The following is a 27,223-nucleotide window of genomic DNA, read 5'->3' as shown; positions in this document are numbered from 1 at the left end:
TATGTAAAAAAATTGGATTTGAAGGAAAAGAAGAATTTTAAAATTTAAATTCCGTTTTCTTTTTCACCATTATCTTACTTCAATCTCACTGATCTGCTGTACTTGTTACAATAAATGTTCAATCGTGATCTCTGTCCATTAGCTAAAATTAAAACATGTGACCCTCGGGTTTCGTCATTTATAACGTTGCACCTTACGGTACCACATGCGACTATATGTCTGTAGTGCTGTTTCAATAGTACAGCTTATTATCTTAAAAAATAGTAACATTACTGTGCTCTTGGCGTAGTTGAACCGATGGTCAAGTTTTACCCAAAAAATATCACAAAAATTCGCGTTTAATGAAGCTACCAATGGACAGAAATTTAAAGTTTACCACTCTTTGGCTGTTCAGCTGGAAACCTTATCTTTAGGTAATGGTATTAAACTGCTCTGCAAAAGTTAAGGACGAGATAGATAAAGTGACACAACATATTAACAACTCGGTGGAAATGAATCACAGTGTGCGAGCATGTTGTCAAAGGTCTCCCAGCCGTGCACAGAAAGCTGGACGCATATGGTTCAAATGGCTGTGAGCACTATGGCACTTAACTTCTGAGGTCATCAGTCCCCTACACTGCACCCGGTGAACGGTCTACCCGACGGGAGGCCCTAGTCACACGACATTTACATTTTTAACGCTAGAGATGACGTTGGACACTATTAGCACGATGTCTCCTAGGAGTGATTAATTTTTTTGTCTGATGTAGGCATAATCAATCACACAGAGCACAACTGCCGCATCATCATGACCAGAGGAGACGATTACGAAATATTTGGAAAAAATCGACACATGGCTTTCTCTCAAGTTACAACATAACTCAAATCAAGGACTACCAGATGTACATCCTATAGGACACTAAGTTATTCGTTAGAATCCATGGCACATGGAAAAAGAGCAACCAAGTGAGAATGCTTATTTGGGCTTTTAATCTCACTAAATGTTGGAAACTTGTAGCTCAGTGAGTTATGCTGCGTGATGACTGGGTGTTGTGTGCTGTCCTTAGGTTAGTTAGGTTTAAGTAGTTCTAAGTTCTAGGGGACTGATGGCCATAGATGTTAAGTCCCATGGTGCTCAGAGCCATTTGAACCATTTGAGTTATGCTGCTGCAAATTCTGAGCTGATGGTCGAATTATGATATGGTACAGATAGAAAGAGGCTAAAGGTACTAGTCAGTTAGGAACTAGACGATGAAGAGTGTCCAACCTATCGGCTGCTACTGAACAGAGAAAGAAAACAAACAAATTACGGGCAGATTGAAATCCCAGAAGCAATACCCAGTAGTGCAGCACCAACAGTAGCCGGATCGCTGTCGTGAAGCAGTCGCTTGTCTGATCCAGAATACTTTTGTGAATGCAGTTAGAAATATTATAGATCATCGTGGAAGTCAAAAGAGCAAAATGTTTGATTCAAGGAACCATCACACCTCGTGCCTGTAGTGGTCAAAGGAAAATACGGAAACGCTAAATTAGGACGATTGGACCGAATTTTGTACAATGCTGTTGTGTGAACAAGTTCAGTGTGTTAACCATTGCGCCTTACAATGGCGATTAATTCCTAATAGCCATTTCCTGATACGTCACCTACGATTTCGAATGTATGCAAAATTCATGTATTTGTTAAGACTGTCTTGGTTGTTGCATGTATGGAAGTGAATGTGTAAGTTACATAGTATTTGAGATCTATTACAGAAATGGAACGATTTTGGTAGGTATGTTCCTGCCTGTACTCACACACTAAGAAGTTAACAGTGGTGTACTGTGGATAAATGTTGACAACTTGAGTCTAATTTAAGCCCTAAGCAACTATTCATCCACGAAAAAAGGATACAGGATATTAGTTCCGAAAATATTCACAAATATCCAGCAGCAGTAGCTAAACAACACAATTTCGCGGAGACAATCTTTTCTATGAAAATCAGAAATTCTACTCGAACCATATGAATATGCGTTATTAGTTTCCCGAAGCTGTCACAAAATAATCAGGCGCACTCTATCTACACTAATGGGAAAACAACTCAACACCAAAAAGGAGTCTGCGACACAAACTAAAGTTGGTAGGCGTGTGTCTACATGTGAAAGATGAAGTCTGTCCACATTTCGCCTCAGTCGCCTAAGAGTGGCGATAGTAGCGCCACCGTGAAGATGCACTGTTGTAGCCTAGCATGCTCTACGGAGTGTCGACATGTTACCTGGGCCTGCTCGATCACCAGATCTGTGTCCCATCATGGGACGTCATTGGACGACAACGCCAGCATCATCCACAAAAAGCATTAACTTCCCCTGTACTGACCGATCAAGTGCAACAGGAGTGGAACTCCATCCCAAAAACTGACGGCGGTCACCTGTATAACAAATGCACGAACGTTTGCTTGCTTGCATTCAACATTTTAGTGGTTACCTTGGTTATTAATGTACCAGCATTTCTCATTTGCAATGGCTTCTCATGAGGGAACTTTGCATTGTAGTTCAGACTAACACAGGCACTGCAATATCGTAGACGTGTTATCATCTTTGAAATGGTGGAAACAGTTTATCCTCCCTTTCCTAGCTATATTGTGTCGGTGCACGGTGAGAGTCAGATCCCAATGTTGCTATGTAGGATGATGAATTATTTACAAAAGTGAAACAAGTCTTACATCGTGATTTCAGGGCCAAGGAGTGCACCGAATACGACGTAGTACCTGCAGCGCGCGCAGTCGTGCACGGCAAACAGGCGTGACCAGGCTGTGAAAACGCTGCCTGCATCTGTACCACGGACACGTCATTCTCTTCGCTTCTGTACCACACCTGGAACTACTCCATAGTATAGCAGATTAAAATCTGCAGCTAAACGTGTTATCCACGGAGGAAGGCCGCGCATTTCGATTAGCGGTTAGTCGATGCCTTAACCTGTCCTGTTCCCGGTCGTGACCCCAATTCGGTTTTTGTGTCACAACAAAAACTCAGTTCTTTCACGCCTTGTTAAGAGATGTAGAACATCAATACCCAAGTCAGATAACTACTGGCCCGGTATACCCTACAGCGCAAAGAAAAACCACCTTATAATGAAGTCAAAACAGGGAAGGGGATGTCGAATCCAGCAAAATTTTCCAGATAACCGTCGTTGTCAGGCACAGATACCACCCCCATACAGTCGCCGTGACACTGTGGAGCGTAAGATTGCGTGATTTGCAGTCCTGTTAAATTCCGTTGCAATTGCATCCGCTGTTTGACGTGGGTCGCTTCTTACCTATTGCACAATGTAGACGTCATCTGCTGCTGCAGTTGACCGTGGTCGACCACCTCCTAGGTTACGGGGAGCAGTGTGTGTGCTGATTACTGAACACTCCCCAACAATGTTGTAAGCCATATCAAACTCCAGGACTACATCGTCACACTTCGTCCTTCTTCCGCAATGATTCTTCCCTGTGTGAAGTCATCCAAATGTGATATCCGGGCCTTGTTGCAATGAAGAACACCACTACATTGCAGCGTAACAGCCCGCTGATCGATACACACACACACACACACACACAAACAGTCTTTAACGTAAAGTGGACAACGGGTGTCATTAGAGATGGAGCACGACCTGAGTTTTGAGGAGGATGGGAAAGGACATCGGCCGTACCCTTTCAAAGGAACAATCCCAGCATTTGTCCTACGCGATTTAAAGAAATCACGGAAAATCTTAATCTGGTTGACTCGACAGGTATTTGAACCGTCGTTCTGCCGAATGTAAGTCCAGTGTGCGACTCACCGCGCCACCTCACACTGTTCGCTTGCATTCACGGATGGCGGCTATTCCTGTCGTTTTGAAAGGGACTGCTATTGGCAAGGCATCACACTTGTTTCCGGTCCCTGTTGATAAAAATATTTTTACAACCACAGTTTTTACGCTGTTTACATGGCTGCGAGTGTTAAACGATTCCTCCGTTGGACAGTCCGCGTTGATACACCAAGAAACCGGGCCATTTTATTCTCTGTGGGGTCATGGGCACATCCAAAAACAATAGCTCTGTTGTGCCATTCTGTCGATCCATGTTGCTGTGATAATTCCATACGACCGACTGGTAGGTAGACAGCACTTCTTTGCCATCTCTCGTCAGCGGTGAAGGATCTCATGGCGGCCTGTACCACTTCTAAACTTTCTGCAGTTCTCAAATCAACAAGTGTGCCCCTTTAATGGGTGATTAACATTTTGTCTGGCGAAGTTACTTGCCTCGCTAACAGCGAAGATCACGTCCAAGAGTGCGGTCGTACATCGAGCCCAGTTCAAAGGAACAGAAAATCTATGCTCAACCTGGGATCAGGACGGGATAATCACGCTTCCGGCACTGAAGTCTACGGTCTAGGAAATGATATTGTGCAATTTGTAGGAACAGCAACAGCCTACGGAACACTTATAATGGACGCACGTTTCGTGGCTCTGGGTTCGCACGTCTCTGATATACTAACGAGGAGAGGCTGTGTTTCATACGACTAAAACAGGAGTTGACAAAGTAGAGGTAATTCATGATGTACAATGTATTGGAGCTTATGCTGGTTTACCTATACGGGTATACGTTTTTTTCTGGCTATTTTTATGCATTCATTTACTTAAGTAGTTTACGGCAAAGATTAAAAAGGGGTATGTGAGCAGCTGGGGAGCTAGCGAGCAAAGATGAAGAACATTCATTTTATTATGTTTGTAAAAACTCCTATCGCATGTTTCGTCGATCTTGTTCTATCTGTCTCTTTCCGTCCATGGTAGAGAGAGGACGTGAATTTCTGTTTACTTCACTAATAGTATGAAATACATTAATTCCTATAGTACGAAGTCAACTTCATTTACTAGTTCCTTAACTCACCTGATCTGTCTGCGTTAGAAGTATCTGTAATACTTGGAGAAACAAGAAATTTAGATAAAGGTAGCTGGACGCCGTAACATTGACTTCAAAGGAAAAGAGGAGGTAAATAACTACAAGACTCGAAGAACTATCATCTAATAATCCAATATTATATATTACAGATTTGTCGTTTATACGAAAAATCATAATACTGACTGTCTGGCGTGTGTGTCGCTTTGCGTAAATTAGCTGAGATACACGCTCCCGAGCGAACCCACTGTCGTTGCGCCGCTTGTGCGGTACCAGCAAATTTCCATCGTAATTATTATTATTAAAATTATTAATTAATCAGTAGATCGAGCAATCACAAAACAGTACATTAACATAGAGATCGTCAGTAACTGTCAACGAGAATGGGACACAGTAAAAACTGAATCAGAGGCTACGTAAGCTGTTGGTATAAGCCAGTGAAATAGTCCGAACTGAGTTACATGCTTCCGTCTAGACGTCCAGAGAGCTAGTTCAGAGTGAAACTAGTGGCGATACATGCCGAGGGTGTACTCGTACTGCGGTAAAGCAACCGTTATCTATTAAGAGGTGAAGCTTCAGAACCATTCAAAAAATGGCTCTGAGCACTATGGGACTTAATATCTGTGGTCATCAGTCCCCTATAACTTAGAACTACTTAAACCTAAGTAACCTAAGGACATCACACACATCCATGCCCGAGGCAGGATTCGAACCTGCGACCGTAGCAGTCGCGCGGTTCCGGACTGCGCGCCTAGAACCGCTAGACCACCGCGGCCGGCCAGAACCATTCAATTTTCTTTTATTGATCATTAGGAACGAACGCAGATTGTGATATACTGAACATGCTGACAGAGAGACTACACGCGTTATGTACCTATCTCACGAAATTACGTTTCTCATTACAGTGCAGAGTTCAATGCGAAAGAGTGCAAAAGTAGCAACTAGATGACAGGAAAACACGAATAGAGAGATGGCCTTGCTGTATAGGACATTACGAAGAAGTTCAAAATTTCATTCTAGGACCTCGGCACACAGTATAGTTACTAAATGTTACTAAACAGTCAACGCTCCTTCCCTTCCGTCACATGTAGCTAAATATTTCTCTGTCATTACAGCGAGCATAACAGGCGATATTCGACTTGACTGTCAACGGTCAACTGCGTATTTAGGAGCTCGTGGAAATTAACTTATTAGAGTTAATTTCCACAATAGTCTAAGAGAACATAAAACATTTGTTTTGGTCACATACTGAAATAATCGATAATGTTGATAAGACTTTGATAAGACTAATATTAGACTACAGATATTATTTTCTGATTATTTTTAAAGTCTTCTCTCAGTTTCATGTACTGTGGACTATTTTTTTACGTATTTAAACTAGATAACGATAAGAATGTTTTATTGTCATTTGAAATCTATAAAATTATCTGTAGAACAGACAAATTCGACGAACATTTCGTGGCTCAGTACAAAACGCAATTAAAATTCGCGTCGTCTCATGTCCAGCTACCATCTGCCTGCTAATATTCACCCGAACATTATTAGCGAGTTGTGTCAAGTATTGGCTGGGATACACGGCCACATTGAGCAGTGGAGTTTTACAGGCTAGCAGACAAGCACGTTATCAGAAACAACCTCGACTGCGACGGCCTCATGTTATCACTGGCACTTTAAGGACTTCAGCGAAACGATTGTGACTTAGGGTGGAACAGAATTTAACATTAACAACAAATTTAGTTCCCTGCCGAGTGGACTGATGCAAAGTTTATGAACTCGCCTGCACTCAAATTTGGAAGGAGCCGCCTCCAAAGAGCGATCTCAACAGTCAGAGTGAGATTTTCCTTAGCTTCCTTAAATTATATATTGCAAATATCAGCCCTGTTTCGTCATCATCATTCTCATCCCAATATTTTTTTCAAAATTCATAGAGTTATAATTAAAATATCGGCTTCTTGCCATATATATGCTCTTCACTCATACACTGCCTGACACGAAAAGAAGTGGAGCACCCAGAAGACTTTGCCGTAGGTCAATGCAGCTTGATACGCATTCACACCATCGGCGTGTGTGTAAATGATTAAAAGTTACAATCCTCTGTGACAGATATAACGGCTACCAGGGTGCATTAGTGTTGTTCGTGTTTAGTGCTATTACCAGGGATATATAAGGGGCGAGAAAAGCATCAGATGTTCAGTGACCACGCAGAAGGAGACAGAGATACCGTGTACTCGTACGAGGCAGCGTTATCAGCGCCTTACACATTCGGAGAGGGACCTCAGTGTCGGTCATCGTTTGGCCGGCTGGTTACATCGTGCAAAATGCAGTTTTTTGGGCATATCTAAGTGACGGTGACCCGATGTGTGTGCACACTGGACCGTGACGGCACATGTATCCGTCGTCAAGGCTCCAGTCCACCGCAGGGGAGGATCGCCGTATTGCGCACCAGACATACGGTGACCCCTTCACATCTGCGTCTTCCATCAGACAACAAGCAATGGACTTCCTGCAATATTCTGTGTCATTCGGCACCATTGGTCGGAGACTAGCAGCAGCCAGACCAGGGAATTACTGTTCCACGTGTGGACACCACACAAATGACTGTGTTTGGAGTGTTACTTACATCGGGAAGCACGGACTGCTGATGAATGGGGTCGCTTTGTGTTCAGCGATGAATCGCGGTTCTGCACTACTCCGGATGACAATCGTCGGTACTATGGAGGCTGCCTGGGAACAAGTCCCATTCTTACAATGTTTTGGAGAGGCACAGCGATCTTATTCTTTGCTTCACATATGGGAAGTCATCTTTTATGAATCCAGATCATGACTGGTAATGACTGAAGGTACTCTGATGGCATAACGACACATCGCGGACATCCTGTGTCTTCATGTGTTAACTCTCATACAACAGTCTCGTGGTACCATTTTTCTGCAGAACAATGCTCGTCCACATATGACACGCGTGTCTACGAACTGTCTATGTTCTGGTAATCCCGCGACCAGCAAGATCCGCAGATCTGTCTGCAATAGAACATATGTGGAACAGATCAGACGTCAGTTACGTCCCAGTGCCAGCATCCGTGATGTGAAGGACCAGTTACAACAGTTGTGGGCCAGCTTCCCTCAGGAGCGCAAACAATGGTTCCGTTCCCAACCGAATTAGGGAGTGCATCGAGGCCAGACGGGATGCAACATCCTACTGATAAATGGGCTAACACTGCCAACTTCTTTGTAAATTCGCCTCGATTTTGTAACCACTGAAAGAAAATCACATATCCCTTCAAGCCGGGAAGTATCGTTTAGTTTCCCCCCTCCACTTCTGGGGTTAGACTTTTTTTTCACAGCCGGTTAAAACGAATTTTGTAAGACCAGTTTCTTACTAACCAGTTACATTGATATAAACATGAGTTACTAACATTAATTAGTATGCTTTCTATAATCAAACCGTACCGCAAAGTGGACATGCATTACACCTTCACATACTCAGTATGAGTAACATATGATGAATACTTGATATTTTGCAGTAGTGACCTTACCGATAAAAATGACGGTATAGGTGATATGATACAAAAGAGTGGCAGCGTTACAAATAATTATCTAGTTGCCTTTCGTCTTAATGACGAGGGTCTCACCGTGGCAAAGACTCCACACCACGACCGAAGCTTGAGGAAGCCCGTCTGATATACGATCGCCCAGGAGCCGCCAAAGCTTACACAGATTCGCCTGAACAGTGTACAGGGGACGCGTACCATTCGAAATAGCCTTCCAATTTTTGTCAGTTGGATTGTGACCGGGTAGGCCCTGACGCAGGCAAGGACCAAATGATCCGTAAAGTGTTCATCGAACCGGTTATGGAGCGAAGGACAGGTATACCGTTTTCTCTAACATAAACGCTAGCGAAGCAGTGTTGTAAGAGAACATATCAGCCTAAATGTACGAAAATAATATCTACTGGAGCCAACGAGATTTCTTAATAAAACTGGGAAATAACTGTTCTCACAGTCACGAGCGGATTGCATAATACACTATCGGAAGAAAACAGAACACACATTGAGAGTTTTTCAATTGATTCCAAATTTATTGTAGAAATAATATATACGGAGTACATGGAATAATTACATTTACAGATGACTAGTCAAGCGTCTCTCAGGTACCAGGTATGGAACCATGCTGAAATACCCAAATTAGCACGCAGTGTAGCCTCCACAGGTGGCCACGCAGGCACTGACTCCGGCATGCAGTCGATCCTGAAGGTGACGAATACCGTTTCGCAGTACGTTATTCTACACCTGCTCGATTTCAAATACCAATAGACGAAGAATCTCAAACCGTGTGTGTTGTGAACACTCCTTTGGGATTGAAACTTCCTGGCAGATTAAAACTGTGTGCCCGACCGAGACTCGAACTCGGGACCTTTGCCTTTCGCGGGCAAGTGCTCTACCATCTGAGCTACCGAAGCACGACTCACGCCCGGTCCTCACAGCTTTACTTCTGCCAGTATCTCGTCTCCTACCTTCCAAACTTTACAGAAGCTTACCTGCGAACCCTGCAGAACTAGCACTCCTGAAAGAAAGGATACTGCGGAGACATGGCTTAGCCACAGCCTGGAGTGCTAGTTCCGCAGGGTTCGCGGAAGAGCTTCTGTAAAGTTTGGAAGGTAGGAGACGAGATACTGGCAGAAGAAAAGCTGTGAGGACCGGGCCTGAGTCGTGCTTCGGTAGCTCAGATGGGCCAGTCGGCTTTCAGCCGTGTTACCGTGCGGACGGGCTCGGCGCGCCGGGCAGTGCTCCGCAGGTGGTGTTGTTTACCCGCTAGCGCGCGGTCGCGTCGTTGTCTTGCCGTATAGTACCTGTACCGACCCGACATGGCGTTCTCATATCGAAAAGCTACAATCAAACTAACGTTCAACGCATCGTACACGAGACCGAAGGCCCATGAAATTGAACAGTTTCTACGAGACATCATGCACATCGAACCACAAGAACTGATAGGAATTCATCTGTCTATTGTAACCAGCACAGTGTACCTCAAACTGATTGACGAAGCGGCCTGCGACAGATAACTCCAACGATCTGCAAACGGCTTTCGCTTCTGTCACGCAGACGGTAACGTGAGCGTGGTAGGAGTTGACCATGCTGGTCTGGGGGTGCGTACCGTGCGCATCTTTGAACTACCGTTCGAAGTCCCTGCCAACCTAGTCGTTGATGCGCTGCGGCCATACGGCACAGTTCTGAGCCACACAGAGGAGAAATGGAACACATTCGAAACGTACCCTGTCCTTAACGGGGTACGACAAGTGCGCATAGAACTTAAGAAGCACGTTCCATCGTATGTTTTCGTTGGTGGCTGCCGCGCAATTGTTATCTATGATGGACAACCGAGGACCTGCTCGGGCTACGGCCAGGAGGGCCATGTTAGAACTGAGTGTCTGCAGCGCCGCCTCGTTCAGGTGCCCCGCAATGAACTTCCCCAACGATCCACTATGACCTCTCTCCCGCTAACATATGTGGAGGCGGCACGACATGATGTGATGGATGATCAAAACCTGCAACCTCCTCAAGCCGCTGCCAGCTCCGTTGGAGAGTCAGCGCCGTCGACGACGCCGCAGCCCAACGGTGCAGAGGTTCCTACAGCCTCCGCCCACAGCAGCGTCGTGGGCACCCAGCCACCGTCACTGTCGGGATCAGACACAGGGGTTCCTAGCGACCGAGACTGTGTCGAGCCCCGCCCTCCAGTGGATGTCGAATCTCGGACCCGAAAGCAAAAATCACCCAAGCGACACAAGAAGAGGCGATTGTCAGCTGACGAACAGGACAGGAATGTGAAGCCGGCGGAAGACATCGACTTCGTTGACTCGCCCCCAATTGCAACGGACTCCAGTGGCATCATTCACCAGAAGGTGCCTGAAGACAAGGAACACTCTCCTAAATCTGGTGGCCCAGAAAACGAGGCGCACTGCGTCGACTCCCAAAATGTGGGCTCCTGTGAAAGCGTCCAGCCCCCAATGACATCACAATCGTCTCTTGGTGATTGGGCAGACGATATGGAGGCAGATGATGCACAGCAAACATCGATATCTCCACCAGAGCCCATGGCTGACAATGAGCCCGGAGGGCTCTGCCAGTCAGGGACTTCTACGGCACAGTAATGCACAGCATGCAGGTGGATGGCTGTGTGGTGTGTGATGTGTGAAATCACTGTGGGATTGCACCGGCACACTGCCTCCGCCACTTGATATGTCTCAATCATACCGTGTGGGAACAGTCAACGTAAATGGTGTCCACTCCACTGTCAAGACCCGCATGTTACACGACATGATCAGAGTAGGAGGTCCGTCCCGAGCTGTGTTTAGACCTATATGGCTACACCACGTACAGCCTACCCGTAGGTGATGGCGCAGGAGGAACGGCCATCCTTCTCCGAGATGGCATAGACGCGACGGACGCGACGTACTTGCCGAACGGGCGAGGCATCGCACTCACACTTGGCGCAGTGCGCCTCATTAACGTCTACGCTCCCTCCGGTAATTCGCACCGCGGTGACAGGCATGTCTTCTATTCGGAGGAGTTGGCCCCACTTTTGCAAGGAAATATGGACCATTACATAGTGGGCGGCGATTTTAACAGTGTTCTGCGGCCCGAGGACCAGATACCGCATTACGTCCCATGCCCCGCTCTACAAGCATTGATACGTGACCTCGCTCTCCACGACACATGGCTCTTGCATCATGGGACCCAGAGTGGATATACGCACTTTACCAGCCACTCTGCCAGTCGTCTGGACCGGATATACGTCTCGCGTGCCCTCCGCACAGCAACCCGTGATGCAGAACTCTGGCCGACGGCCTTCACGGACCATCTCGCGTACATCTGCACTGTCACCTTGCCCCGACAACTCACAAGACGCAGCATGGGCCCGTGGACGCTGAACGTCTCCCTCCTTCGCGAGGAAGCGTGTCGGCGAGCAGTCACTGACACGTGGCGTCGATGTATCAGGCGCCTGCCTATGTATGCTTCCACGTTGCTGTGGTGGCTGGGATGTGTCAAACCTGCCCTCCGAAAGACCTTGATGGCCTACGGGCGTGACAGATCGAACTGGCAAAGGGCAACATCGGAATTTTACTATACAGCGTTACGTGAGCTGGCGACGCAACCGCCGTCTCCCGAACGTCAGATGTCCGTACAACGAATCAAAGCTCGTCTACTTCGCATCAGGACAGAGCAGCTAGACGGTGTCCGCATCCGTGCGCGAGTGCAAGACTGTATCCCCAACGAAACAGCGTCAGTGTATCACATTGTGCGCGAGAGGCGCCACCGCAAACGTCAGCTCATTACGGCGCTAAACACGGAGGACGGCGGGCGCGCAGTGACACAAGCGGACATCGCGCACACGTTCGCCAGACACTATGGGACCTTCTACATGGAAGATCCGCGAAATGTACGTGATTATGACGGGCTGTTGCACGATTTTCCCGCCCCTCGGGACGTGGCACCCGATGATAGTCTGCTGTTGCCCATTACACCCGACGAGCTGACATCGGCCTTGGCACGCGGAGCACCGAACAAGTCGCCTGGACCGGACGGTGTACCCCTGGAATTCTACCGCACTTCTTACGACCTTATGGGTGACAAGTGGCTCCAAATGTTTCAAGACCTGAACCGCCCTGATTTCACTGTCCCCACAGAATTCACAGAGGGCATCTTGATCCCAGTTCCGAAACCGAATGGTGGTTGTAGGTGGCAGGATTTTCGCCCACTCACACTCCTCAACAACGACTACAAGATCTTCGCCCGTATCCTCCGCGCGCGTCTCCACACCGCTATCGGGAAAGCCATCCACACCGATCAGACATGTTTAGGTGGTGTCAGCAACATTCATACGGCGTTAGGGGCATACCGCGACGTAATTGCTTTGACGGCGGCCTGCAAAATACGAGGCGCCCTTGTCGCCGTAGATTTTGACCACGCATTCGACCGCGTCGATCACGGCTTCTTACGCGCAGTTTTGCACCACATGGGCCTCTCTCCGGAGTCTGCACAGGTGGTCCTTCGACTGGTCCACGGAGCGCGCTCCCGCATGATGGTCAACGGTTATCAGTCTGGTCACATTGTTGTTGGACGGTCAGTGCGACGAGGGTGCCCCCTGTCGGGCATATTATTTGCTGCAGCACTTGAACCAGCTTTACATGGTCTACGGCAGCGATTAACTGGTATCTCCTTGCGGGACGTGACCTTTTGTGGTGGTGCATTCGCCGATGACGTGGTGTTCCTGGCCAGATCAGAGGATGAAATGCATATGGCGCTACAGTGGCTACGCCAATACGGGGCGGTCGCTGGGAGCGTCATCAACGTGAAGAAGACAAAATACATGGATGTCGGAGGAGGGTTTTCCCACACAACGGCGGTGCCCTTTGACAAGGTGCCCGTACTCAAGTGTTTAGGAGTGCAATTCTATAGCAATGTCCGCCGCACGGCGGCGGCTACGTACCGCCGGCTCCTACACCAGACACGTGCTCTGCTGCAGGACAACAAACTGCGTCGCTTGGATATGCTCCTCAGAACACGTTATGTCAACACCTATCTTGTCTCAAAACTGAACTATTTTGCGCATATCCTTCCCTTGACAGCTACGATGGCCGACAGATTTCAAGCAGCATATGGACATTTCGTAAGCACCGGTCTGGTTTTTAAAGTCCGATACGCCACCCTGACACTGCCGCAGCGGGCGGGCGGTATCGGATTGGCTCAAATGGTTCAAATGGCTCTGAGCACTATGGGACTTAACATCTGAGGTCATCAGTCCCCTAGAACTTAGAACTACTTAAACCTAACTAACCTAAGGACATCACACACATCCATGCCCGAGGCAGGATTCGAACCTGCGACCGTAGCAGTCACGCGGCTCCGGACTGAGCGCCTAGAACCGCTAGACCACCGCGGCCGGCGGTATCGGTTTAATTCACGTCTATAACCGTGCGCGATCGCTTTATCTCAACACTATGCGTCGCACGTGGACCTCTGCCCACGCCACTCTGACGGGCACCCTGATAGCGGAAGTGGCACCACACTCTCTGCATCCCCCGGTTTCTGTAGGACACATTTCACCGGCACTCACCCACATCAGAGACTTCTTTATTGACTTCAGCTACTTACGTTCGGAACTTCCGACGACACGGAAGCCCAGCACAAAAGACTATTATCGCCTCTATCAGCAGCGGCAACCTGTAAATACGGTCACCCACAGACACCCTGAAGTTGCCTGGAACACGGTGTGGCGAGCGGTACACACGCCTTTTCTACCTACGACGGTGCGTTCATTGTGGTACGTAGTTGTGAATGGGAAGTTCGCTACTCGTCAGAGGTTACATTCCATACATCTGACGGACGACCCCTTGTGTCCGACATGCTCAGTCGCTGACTCGGATGCCCACCGTCTGACGTGTGCCGCGACCAGCGAGTGCTGGTTACTGACGCAGCGCATGCTGGCATTACTCTTGCGGCGATTGCCGGAGTCTATCTCCCCTGATGACGTATTGCGCCCCGACGTCGTATACTTTCCATCAACCAGAACGAACGCCGTTAACTGGCTAAAAGGCATGGCCGTTTACTACATATTTTGCGATGCTCCCAAAGGCACACTCGACTTTTGGTCCCTATTGATGACGACACATGCAGCTTTCAGCCGCCACCCGAAGTACAGAACTCGTTTCGCAAATTATTTAGGTTCATTATTTGCGGATCCTCCTGCTCACTGGGGCGTTCCGGGTATGAGATGCTGAAAATGAAGAAGAATCCTGGAGCATATTGATCCTCTACGGACGGAATAGGGGGGAACCCCTCCCAACAGACGAGAAGACGACTCGGACGCTCGGCTACGGCAGTTGTAGGATCTTTCTTTGTAATGAAACAAAAATAAATCTATAATAAAAAAAATGTTATAAAAATTAAAGAAATAAATAAATAAAAAGAACAACATCGACAAACCCACTCCATCCTCTTCCTGATCCTTCGATCCTCGAACTCGAACACGTTGCTTGGGCGTGGCGGCGGGATGGCCAGGCTTCGGCTTCGGGTGTCGACCCCTGCCCTACCCGTCGTCCTGCACCTGCAGCGGTTCATTAGAAAAAAAAAAAAAAAAAAAAAAAAAAAAAAAAAAAAAAAAAAAAAAAAGAGATGGTAGAGCACTTGCCCGCGAAAGGCAAAGGTCCCGAGTTCGAGTCTCGGTCGGGCACACAGTTTTAATCTGCCAGGAAGTTTCATATCAGCGCACACTCCGCTGCAGAGTGAAAATCTCATTCTGGAAACTCCTTTGGGATTGTTTAAATATTTGGATTTGCCTTTTGGAAGTGCTTCCGCACCTGCCATTTCAACGTTATTTGGACAGCTGACTTCTCAAGTACCAAACTGTTCAAACAATTTGGAAGATACTGTCGCAGCAGGTCGTACACCTGAAGAACACATTGCAAATTTGCGTGCTTTGTTTAGTGTGTTATCTGATGCAGGACAAAAGTGTAGAATGGACAAGTGTGATTTTTTTATACCTGAGTTGCAGTATCTACATCTACATCCATACTCCGCAAGCCACCTGACGGTGTGTGGCGGACGGTACCCTGAGTACCTCTATCGGTTCTCCCTTCTATTCCAGTCTCGTATTGTTCGTGGAAAGAAGGATTGTCCGTATGCCTCTGTGTGGACTCTAATCTCTCTGATTTTATCCTCATGGTCTCTTCGCGAGATATACGTAGGAGGGAGCAATATACTGCTTGACTCGTCGGTGGAGGTATGTTCTCGAAACTTCAACAAAAGCCCGTACCGAGCTACTGAGCGTCTCTCCTGCAGAGTCTTCCACTGGAATTTATCTATCATCTCCGCAACGCTTTCGCGATTACTAAATGATCCTGTAACGAAGCGCGCTGCTCTCCGTTGGATCTTCTCTATATCTTCTATCAACCCTATCTGGTACGGATTCCACACTGCTGAGCAGTATTCAAGCAGTGGGTGAACAAGAGTACTGTAACCTACTTCCTTTGTTTTCGGATTGCGTTTCCTTAGGATTCTTCCAATGAATCTTGGTCATGTCATGCACAGTCAAGGTGCACATCCACTTCAGTTACATTTGTTAGCCGTACGTGACCTTTGAGTTCCTCGCAGTGTCACAGAATTGCAGTCAGTCTTATGGAAAATGAACTATTATGGTTCAAGTGGCTCTGAGCACTATGGGACTTAACATCTGTGGTCATCAGTTCCCTAGAACTTAGAACTAATTAAATCTAACTAACCTAAGGACATCACACACATCCATGCCCGAGGCAGGATTCGAACCTGCGACCGTAGCAGTCGCGCGGTTCCGGACTGAGCGCCTAGAACCGCGAGACCACCGCGGCCGGCTGAACAATTATATTCTGTTCATACATAATGATGCACAAACCGCAGCTGCATTGCATCGCTTGCGTCGCAAGAACATCCCCTTTGTTTGGTCAGATGAGCGCCAAGAAGCTCTTCAAAAATTTAAGGATACATTGCTCAGTGATCGATGCTTGGTTCACTTTGATCCTGCGAAACCAGTTGTGTTGCAAGATGACGCTTCCTCTTACGGATTCGGTGCAGTGCTTTCGCAGAGAACTGGTGATAAGGACAGACCTATTGCTTTCAGACCATACGTGTTATCCAAAGCTGAGTGTAACTATTCACAAATAGCGAAAGAGGCATTGGCTATTGTGTATGGTCTCACCAAATTCCACCACTATTTGTATGGCGGAAAATTCTACTTACAAGGGAACCTCCCCATCGCACCCCCCTCAGATTTAGTTATAAGTTGGCACAGTGGATAGGCCTTGAAACACTGAACACAGATCAATCGAGAAAACAGGAAGAAGTTGTGTGGAACTATGAAAAAAATTAGTAAAATATACAAACTGACTAGTCCATGCGATCATAGGCAATATCAAGGAGAATGCTAATGTAGGAGCGCCGTGGTCCCGTGGTTAGCGAGAGCAGCTACAGAACGAAAGATCCTAGGTTGAAGTCTTCCCTCGAGTGAAAAGTTTAATTTTTTATTTTCAATTTATGTGACAAACTCTTATATTTTCATCACTTTTTTGGTAGTGATTATCACATCCACAAGAAAACCTAACTCGGGCAAGGTAGAAGAATCTTTTTACCCATTCGCTAAGTGTACACGTTAGGTGGGTCGACAACATATTCCTGTCATGTGACGCACATGCCGTCACCAGTGTCGTATAGAATATATCAGATGTGTTTTCCTGTGGAGGAATCGGTTGACCTATGACCTTGCGATGAAATGTTTTCGGTTCCCATTGGTTCCCATTTCGTCTACTAATCGCACGGTTTTGCGGTGCGGTCGCAAAACACAGACACTAAAGTTATTACAGTGAACAGAGACGTCAGTGAAAAGTTTAATTTTGTATTTTCAATTTATGTGACAAATTCTTATGTTTTCATCACTTTTTTGGGAATGATTATCACATCCACAAGAAAACCTAAATCGGGCAAGGTAGAAGAATCTTTTTACCTATTCGCTAAGTGTACAAGTTAGGTGGGTCGACAACATATTCCTGTCATGTGACGCACATGCCGTCACCAGTGTCGTATAGAATATATCAGATGTGTTTTCCTCTGGAGGAATCGGTTGACCTATGACGTTGCAATCAAATGTTTTCGGTTCCCATTGGAGAGGCACGTCCTTTCGTCTACTAATCGCACGATTTTGCGGTGCCGTCGCAAAACACAGACACTAAACTTATTACAGTGGACAGAGACGTCAATGAACGAACGGACAGATCATAACTTTGCGAAAATGAAGAAAGTAAAATTTTCAGTCGAGGGAAGACTTGAACCAAGGACCTCTCGTTCAGCAGCTACTCACGCTAACCACGGGACCACGGCGCTCCCGAGATCATATACTCCTTGATGTTGCATATCTTGCGCATGGACTACTCAGTTTGTATATTTTACTAATTTTTTTCATAGTTCCACACAACTTCTTCCTGCTTTCTCGATTGATCTGTGTTCAGTTTTTCAAGGCCTACCCACTGTGCCAACTTATAACTAAATCTGAGGGGGTGCGATGGGGAGGTTCCCTTGTTAGTAACGGATCACAAGCCACTGCAGCCCTTGTTTCATCCGACGAAGCCAGTTTTTGTACGAACTGCCCAAAAATTGCGAAGACGGGCTTTGTTGTTGTCTCAGTACTAGTGCGAGATTGTGTATCGTCCAACAGCTCAACATGGTAATGCGGACGCACTATGACGTCTTCCGATTGGCCCTCATTCAAACTTTGACGCTTCTGTTGAATCTTGTTGTCACATCGATACTCACGAGTCTGAATAGCTTCCATCCATTCCTCTGAACTATAGGAAAATTGTACAGGCCACGGAAGCTGATTCGGATTTGAACATTATGCTAAAATGGATTAGCAAATCTTGGCCTCGCTCAGTGAATAGTATAAAGATCGCTGTAGTGCGCCGATACTTTGCACGTCGGCGTAGCCTCGCTTTACAGCAAGATGTGATTCTTGTTCAAAATGACAGTGGACAGTCTCGTGCGCTGATCCCCAAAGTTTTGCAAGAAGATGTGTTGCAGTTACTTCACCAAGGGCACTGGGGAATTGTTCGTGCGAAACAGTTAGCGCGTCGGCACTGTACTTTTTTTTTTCTTTTTTAGTTAAAACGTAGTTCTAAGTTCTAGGGGACTGATGACCACAGATGTTAGGTCCCACAGTGCTCACTTGGCAGGGTATGGACACCCAAATAGAACAGATGACACACAGTGTCATGCATGTGCGGAAAATCGGTCCGCTCCGCCACAAAACTTCTCTGCTTGCCCTTAGTCGCAATAGCCATGGCAACTTATGCACATAGACTTTGCGGGACATTTTTGGAACATTCGTTGCTTGATTGTGGTAGATTATTATAGCAAGTATCATTTTTGCTCTGCCACTGAATTCGACAACGTCACATAGCACAGTTGAGGCGTTGTCCTCTGTTGTTTGCCTCGAAGGTTTGCCTGAAGCCATAGTGTTGGACAACGGCCCTCAGTTCACTTCAAATGAATCTGAAACATTCTGTGAAGTCAATGGCATAAAAGATCCAACTAGTGCACCGTTCCATCCACAGTCAAACGGCGAAGCACAACGTTTTTTCAGAACCTTCAAGCACCAGATGGCCAAACTTCGCACCGCTCACACCAGGGATCAAGCATTGCAATTGTTTCTCGCCTCCTATCTTTCACATCCACGAAATGGACCTTCGCCGGCGGAATTGCTTCACGGCCGCCGCCATCGGACGCTGCTCCACCTGCTCCACTCTCCTCAGCATCCCGTGCCCAAGGAAGGCCGCAAGTATCGCTTCGCGCCGCATGATATTGTGTTGTACAGGGTTTTTAGTGGCAGCAGACGGTGGGCGCGAGGCGAGATCCGTCGTCGACATGGCTCATGCATATATCTCATTTCAGGCCCAGACGGATTGTAGCGCCGACATCACAACCAAATTCGCCATTGTCATGTTGTGTCTAGACAAGACAGCCTAGACACAATGAGAGGAAGCCGAAAGGCACGCGCTAAGCTAAAGCAGGTCTGAAACAGGATACGTAATGAGTGCTATAAAGAAAAGTACGTAGCTTCTGGAATACTTAACTTTAATCCATCCTTTTGGTACATCTGGAGATTGTGGCGATACAAGTTAGACTCTTTAGATACATGCAATGTTACTAATGGCGCCTTGCTAGGTCGTAGCCATTGACTTACCTGAAGGCTATTCTAACTATCTGCTCGGCAAAGGAGCGAGGTTTCGTCAGTGTAGTCGCTAGCTACGTCGTCCGTACAACTGGGGCGAGTGCTCGTCCGTATCTCGAGACCTGCCTTGTGGTGGCGCTCGGTCTGCGATCACACAGTGGCGACACGCGGGTCCGACATGTACTAATGGACCGCGGCCGATTTAAAGCTACCACCTAGCAAGTGTGGTGTCTGGCGGTGACACCACATGTCATATGCATGGTGATCCTTCTGTACCTCTCCCCCAGATTCACAGACACCGAGGACAACGCGGCATAGCAGAGGCCAGAGGGTGTCATCACGACACTGCGGCACGACTCCATGGAGACGGAGCCTTCGCCTTCTCCGTCTCCACTCGTCCTACCGATGGAGCTGGACCAGCTCACGATGCAGCTACTGACACCTTCTACATCATGGTATGGGCCTAGCAGGTGGACGCGTACACTTCTGGACGTTTTCCAGGGGGACGTTTCCACCAGAGCGAAGGCCGGTTGGCGGGGTACGACCAGAAGTCTGACGTCCAGCAGCCTCAGCTTCCCGTCCATGAGAGCGTCCACGCTCCTAACCCCCCCCCCCCCCCGCCCCCCATTGTCGTGCTCCACATACGAAGTCGATCCGTCGCTGTGGTGGGGGAGGAATGTTACGGCGTAAATTCAGCGCCGGCACGCCAGTCGGGAACGACAGGGAAGAGAAGGCTGTGAGAAGAAGTCAGCCAATCGCTCTCCGATCTCCCTCCAGGACGATAACGTGATAGCAGCGACCCCTACATGAAGACGACATAAGCGCCGCACCCGACTGGTGGGCCCACTTTGACAGCAGCGTCAACGTAAGCCACTTCGTTAGGAATCTCTGCGTAGCACAGACTTGTGTTTCTCTATCCTGAAGAAGATTGATTATTTTGCATGTCGCCCTTTGCTTGCTACACACATCAAAGTTAAGTAATTCTAATTATCTTTTGTAATAAAACTCATTAATGCCAGTTGTTTGATTTTTTGTCTAGTGAACCAACTATGCAGGATTCCTAGACACAACAAAATATACCACAGCTAAAGAAAACTATACTGTTTGTGTTTAACTACTGTGACTGCAATTAATTTAATGTTTTTCTCTTCTGTACCTCTTCTACTTGTTCATTTAATGCCATATTTATCAAGGGCTCACATGCACTAATCAGCTGGAGCATTATGACCATCGTCCTACTACAAGTGCATATTATGAACAGTAATGGTCCTATAACACTTCCTTCGAGTACACCCAAAGATACTTTTACCTTTGAAGAGTTCTCTCCATTAAGAATGAAATGCTGTGTTCTGTTTGCTAGTAACTCTTTAATTCAATTACTAATATAATCTGATATTCTGTACACGTGTATTTTCTTTATTAGATCTATCGAACACCTTGTAGAAGTCAAGGAGCACGGCATCAAGCTGGACGCTGGTGTCTATGCCTCCTGCGTCTCATGTCCTTAAATTCTACAACAGACTGACGTCGGCAATATAGACATAGTTTTGTGCGTCTGTTTGATGACACTTCTTCAAAATGAGAATGGCCTCGCTATTTACCAATCACTTGAAACATTTATTTCATCCAACAGCCTACGGTACATTCCTGCTAGAGGATATGCTAATTCTTTCATATACTCTGTATTGAATCGAACAGGTATCCTATCAGGCCAATGCGCGTTTCCTCTGTTAAGTGAATTTAGTTGATCCCTATCTTGTGGTCATTTATTTGGCTATCTGATCCCGTACGTGTGACGATTTACATGAGGAATCTCAGACCAAAACTGCCTAGTATTTTCTGTCAGATCGGTAGATAGCATTTTAATTTCGAATTGCTTGAACATTTTATTCCTGTCTTTACGGCAATATTTTCTCCATTCAGATGTTATTTGTGGACGAGGATTTGTGTGTGTGTGAATCTGCAGTGAAGTTCCCTTTGCTTTGGCAGCAGTCTTTCCCATCATTCACAACTTTGTTCGACAAGTACCTGTCTAAGATGTTTTCTATAATACTGACCATTTTTACTCAGTATTTTCGGCCTCAGACATGAATGTCTGATGTTGACTGCTCATGTAATCGGAAATTCTTTTTTGTAGCTCTAAACCGAATAGAAAAATTCGGAACTGTTTGAAAGCAGGAAATTTAACATGTCATCCTCCAGAGTTGATTTCCTGTTCCTGTTCAACTGTTCACGCTAATTTTCGGATAAGGTGTTTAGAACCATTTCGGTATCTGCCATAATCTATTGAGTCTCCCATCTTATAGCTGGTAAGCTGAAATCTAATACTGTAACATGACCATTTTAATACTATAACATGACCAGGAAATTTACTTGCAGCCTTCTGGAGTGTTTCCCTGAAATGCTCCGTTACTACCACTCCTGGGGAGTCAACTATAAAAGCATCCGTCTACCACGTTGGACCCACCAATAACACTTGTCTTCACCCAAACTATTTCGCATAGAGTCTGTACTAACCTCACTAGGCGTTATCGCATTATTTACGTTTATAAAAACATTTCCACCATCAGCGTCCAGCCCATCTTTGCGATATACGTTCCGATTGGAATTTAGAAATTCATTGCTGTTAATATCTGGTTTCAGCCAGCCCCATAGTACTCTGTGGGCATTGTTATCGTTTATAAATAAGACTAGTTCTGGGCCTCCTGTACTTGTGCGAGGTGCCGGGGCTAGCAGTGTATTTAACACTAAATACTTCTAGAATCTTCATATGAAAATGATGCTCTAAGCCCCCCATTTTCTAACTCCGACTTTTGCTGTTGCACATGGATTAAGAAGAAACGCGAACTGACTGTAATCGACCCTGCAAGTGGAGTAGAAAAGAGTTTGGCACCTGCAATAATTTAATTGGATAGAACTTAATTAGATAAAGGAATGTTTCATTAATGTAGTGAGAAATGAAAGGGTTGCTCTACCAATTAACAGAATGAAAGTTCTGTTCAAAATAACAATTTGATTTATTATGACTAAACTCAAAATAATAAACAAACCACATGAAACATTTACAATACATCAAATTGGATACTCAAATAAATGCTGTGAAAGTGAAGTTGTCCATAAACTAGATTGTGACATTTATGACCAAGTGGTATGTGGAGCCAATTCCTTGCAACTCAAATCTTAAGAGAAACACCCAGCCAACCCAACATTAATTGCTGCTACAGTAGTGATAACTCAGACAATGAACACCAAAGGCAGAACAAAGTTAGAAAAGACGAACAGGCGCGCTCTGCTGAGCTCTGATTATCACCTAGAAAAATTCCCTGATTTGCTGGTGCTGCGGACATACATTACCAAGCTGTCTTCTTAACTGCAAGGACACGATCTGGCATACCGGAGGCGATGGCTGGTTGCTTCGACGTCCCGTCGTGGTGATGATAATGTCGCGAGTATAGCCCGAAACAAATTCTCCTGTTCTGGTTGTTCCAGACTAAAGACTTCCTAGCAACACAAATACGCCTGAGGGAGACGAAGAAGGCTCGCTACACAATCACTGACGGTACAGTGAGTGATTTTAACAAGGGAAGTCACACAGTAACTCCGGTACAGTCAACTTTAGGCAAAACTGCTCAAGACAGACAACATAGGCCACTTGTACACAGAACGCTCAAATGCCAACTGTACTCGGAAAGTTACGTCGAAGTTGAAACTTCAGCAACTTCGTCAAACAGTTACAATTAAATGAAAATACACTCCTGGAAATTGAAATAAGAACACCGTGAATTCATTGTCCCAGGAAGGGGAAACTTTATTGACACATTCCTGGGGTCAGATACATCACATGATCACACTGACAGAACCACAGGCACATAGACACAGGCAACAGAGCATGCACAATGTCGGCACTAGTACAGTGTATATCCACCTTTCGCAGCAATGCAGGCTGCTATTCTCCCATGGAGACGATCGTAGAGATGCTGGATGTAGTCCTGTGGAACGGCTTGCCATGCCATTTCCACCTGGCGCCTCAGCTGGACCAGCGTTCGTGCTGGACCTGCAGACCGCGTGAGACGACGCTTCATCCAGTCCCAAACATGCTCAATGGGGGACAGATCCGGAGATCTTGCTGGCCAGGGTAGTTGACTTACACCTTCTAGAGCACGTTGGGTGGCACGGGATACATGCGGACGTGCATTGTCCTGTTGGAACAGCAAGTTCCCTTGCCGGTCTAGGAATGGCAGAACGATGGGTTCGATGACGGTTTGGATGTACCGTGCACTATTCAGTGTCCCCTCGACGATCACCAGTGGTGTACGGCCAGTGTAGGAGATCGCTCCCCACACCATGATGCCGGGTGTTGGCCCTGTGTGCCTCGGTCGTATGCAGTCCTGATTGTGGCGCTCACCTGCGGAGCCAAACACGCATACGACCATCATTGGCACCAAGGCAGAAGCGACTCTCATCGCTGAAGACGACACGTCTCCATTCGTCCCTCCATTCACGCCTGTCGCGACACCACTGGAGGCGGGCTGCACGATGTTGGGGCGTGAGCGGAAGACGGCCTAACGGTGTGCCGGACCGTAGCCCAGCTTCATGGAGACGGTTGCGAATGGTCCTCGCCGATACCTCAGGAGCAACAGTGTCCCTAATTTGCTGGGAAGTGGCGGTGCGGTCCCCTATGGCACTGCGTAGGATCCTACGGTCTTGGCGTGCATCCGTGCATCGCTGCGGTCCGGTCCCAGGTCGACGGGCACGTGCACCTTCCGCCGACCACTGGCGACAACATCGATGTACTGTGGAGACCTCACGCCTCACGTGTTGAGCAATTCGGCGGTACGTCCACCCGGCCTCCCGCATGCCCACTATACGCCCTCGCTCAAAGTCCGTCAACTGCACATACGGTTCACGTCCACGCCGTCGCGGCATGCTACCAGTGTTAAAGACTGCGATGGAGCTCCGTATGCCACGGCAAACTGGCTGACACTGACGGCGGCGGTGCACAAATGCTGCGCAGCTAGCGCCATTCGACGGCCAACACCGCGGTTCCTGGTGTGTCCGCTGTGCCGTGCGTGTGATCATTGCTTGTACAGCCCTCTCGCAGTGTCCGGAGCAAGTATGGTGGGTCTGACACACCGGTGTCAATGTGTTCTTTTTTCCATTTCCAGGAGTGTATATTAGACAGCCAACGGAAGGCAGGCTGTCCAGAGCAGCGAGAGCTCAGTCTTGTAACCTACTCTGACCGAAAGGCTAGAGCCGACTCTCTCAAAGCACCCGTACAAGTTGAACACACAACATTCCCGCCCCCACGACAAAGACCGTGGTTAAACTTTCCAATCAGCAACTCGAAAACTGGCAGAAAATTCCACTCTATTGCTGACGCACTACTAGTCCACCAATGGAGATACTTGGCGCCAATTTCTGCGCCGATTTTCTTACGTCATGGAGCTATCCTGTGAGCGAGACAATCACAGTTATGATTTTGCAGAAAACACCGGAATTTGCCCGCCAAGACTGCCTTGGAACACAAGTCATTGCCACGCCTCGCTGGTAGCCAGCCAGAAAGTGTTTTCACTAAGTTTCTGCGAAGTAACGGAATCTCTAGCCCAGCCGCTCCGTCAGGCCCCTGTGGGCGTGTCGCCGCCGCTCTTATGACAATGTCGGCGTCTGGAAAGCATCCACTCGACTCCCTCACACCCATCGGCTTAACCCTTTCAAGACCAGCAGAACCCACCTGCCACTGGACCACCCGGGCAACGAGAGACACTGTGTGGGAAGTCCGTGTGTGAAGGAATAGCAACTTTTCACAGCATGCAATTAGAGAGGAAAATCAAATTACTCAGAGTACGATAAAAATAATGCTATCTACAATTCTACCACAACGAATACTTCTCTTTGTAGTTATTCGGGCTTCTATCCCTTCCTCTCTGAAACTAACACATTTATCCAGCTCGTGGGAAGATTTCTCTATCCTAAAAAACTCTCATCTCGACGCCACACGTACTGGACTACACTAGTACTGCTTCCTTTATGTAGTGTACTTCATATCTATTAAGACGGGTCCTGCAATTTTCCACCCGATATCGAAAGTCGAGAAAGCTGCAACCGAGATAGCCACATAATTGTATGAGCCTCTACTCGACTCCAAACCGGAGGACCGCCATTTGTTCTGGGAACAATGCTGCGCTGTGGATCGTTTCTTCTGGGAGGTCATCTTCAGCCTATCAGCCAGATCTCTTAGGTGTGAGGGGACAGCCGTTAGGCCAGTTCTCACTTTTTCCCTATGTCCAATGATTCGATACTCAAGTGAATTCGCACCGGCAAGAACGAGCGAGCCTCCAGGCGCTGCAATATCAGGAGTCCCAGGTGTTTCTGTAGGCATCAGAGTCGCCAAATCTTTCACCTCAGGTGCCTCAACGCCACCACAGCCCTGGGCAGCAGCCTGAATCCTGCCGACAGTGGCCAGTACAGCTTTTACATTTACAGCTAATGACTACTGTGTAATTCACATTTAAGTGCCAGGCAGCAGGTTCATCGAACCACCCTCAGACTACGATTTCGCTACTGTATCACTCTCGAACAGCGTGCGAGAATAAAAGAACAATTAAGTATTTCCGTGCGAGCTCTGGTTTCTCGTTTTTTTATGATTGTCATTTCTCTGTATGTAATTTGACGTCAACAAAATATTTTCGCATTCGGAGGAGAATGTTCATGATTGAAATTTTGTGAAAGGGTATCCCCGCAACGAAAAATGCCTGTTTTAATGACTGCCACCCCATCTCGTGTATCATGACCGTGGCACTCTCACCTCTACTTCGCGGTAATACAAAACGAGCTGCCTTTCTTTGAACTTTCACGGTGTCCTCCGTCAGTCGTATTTGTTAGGATCTCGTACCCAACGGAGTGTAGGTAGCCTTTTTAGTAGACCTGTTGCATCTTCTAAGTGTTTTGTCAGTAAAAGGAACTCTTTGGTTCTCCTTCCCCACAACATTATCTACGTGAACGTTCTAATTTACGTTGTTCGTAATTTTAATCCCTTGAAATTTAAACGAATTGACATCTTTTAGACGTGTGCGATTCATGGTGTAACATAAATTTAAAGGAATCCTTTTAGTATTGACCTCACACTTTTCACTATTTGGAGTCAACTCCCACTTTTCGCACCATACAGATATCACGTCTGAATCATTTTCCAACTGATTTTGATCTTCGGACGGCTTTACTAGACGGTAAATGACATCACCTGCAAACAATCTAAGAGGACTGCTCAGATTGTCTTCTAAATAGTTTATATAGATCAGGAACAGCAGAGGGCCTGTAACACTTCCTTGGGGAACACCAGATATCTCTTCTGTTTCAATCGATTACTTCCCGTCAGTCGCTACGAACTGTGACCTTCCTGATAGGAAATAACGAATCCAATGGCGTGATCATTTTCTTCGAGGCAATTCATAAATTGTCCTCAGCTCGTGGTATAGTGGCTAGCATTGCTACCTCTAGATCAAGGGGTCTCGGGTTCGATTCCCGGCGGGGTCAGGGATTTTCTTTGCCTGGGGATTGGGTGTTTGTGTTGTCCTCATCATTTCATCACCATCCTCATC

This window comes from Schistocerca serialis, chromosome 3, assembly GCF_023864345.2.
Source record: "Schistocerca serialis cubense isolate TAMUIC-IGC-003099 chromosome 3, iqSchSeri2.2, whole genome shotgun sequence".
NCBI classification, from domain to species: Eukaryota; Metazoa; Arthropoda; class Insecta; order Orthoptera; family Acrididae; genus Schistocerca; species Schistocerca serialis.
The sequence above is the reverse complement of the archived record's forward strand: the minus strand, read 5'-3'. Positions refer to the sequence as shown.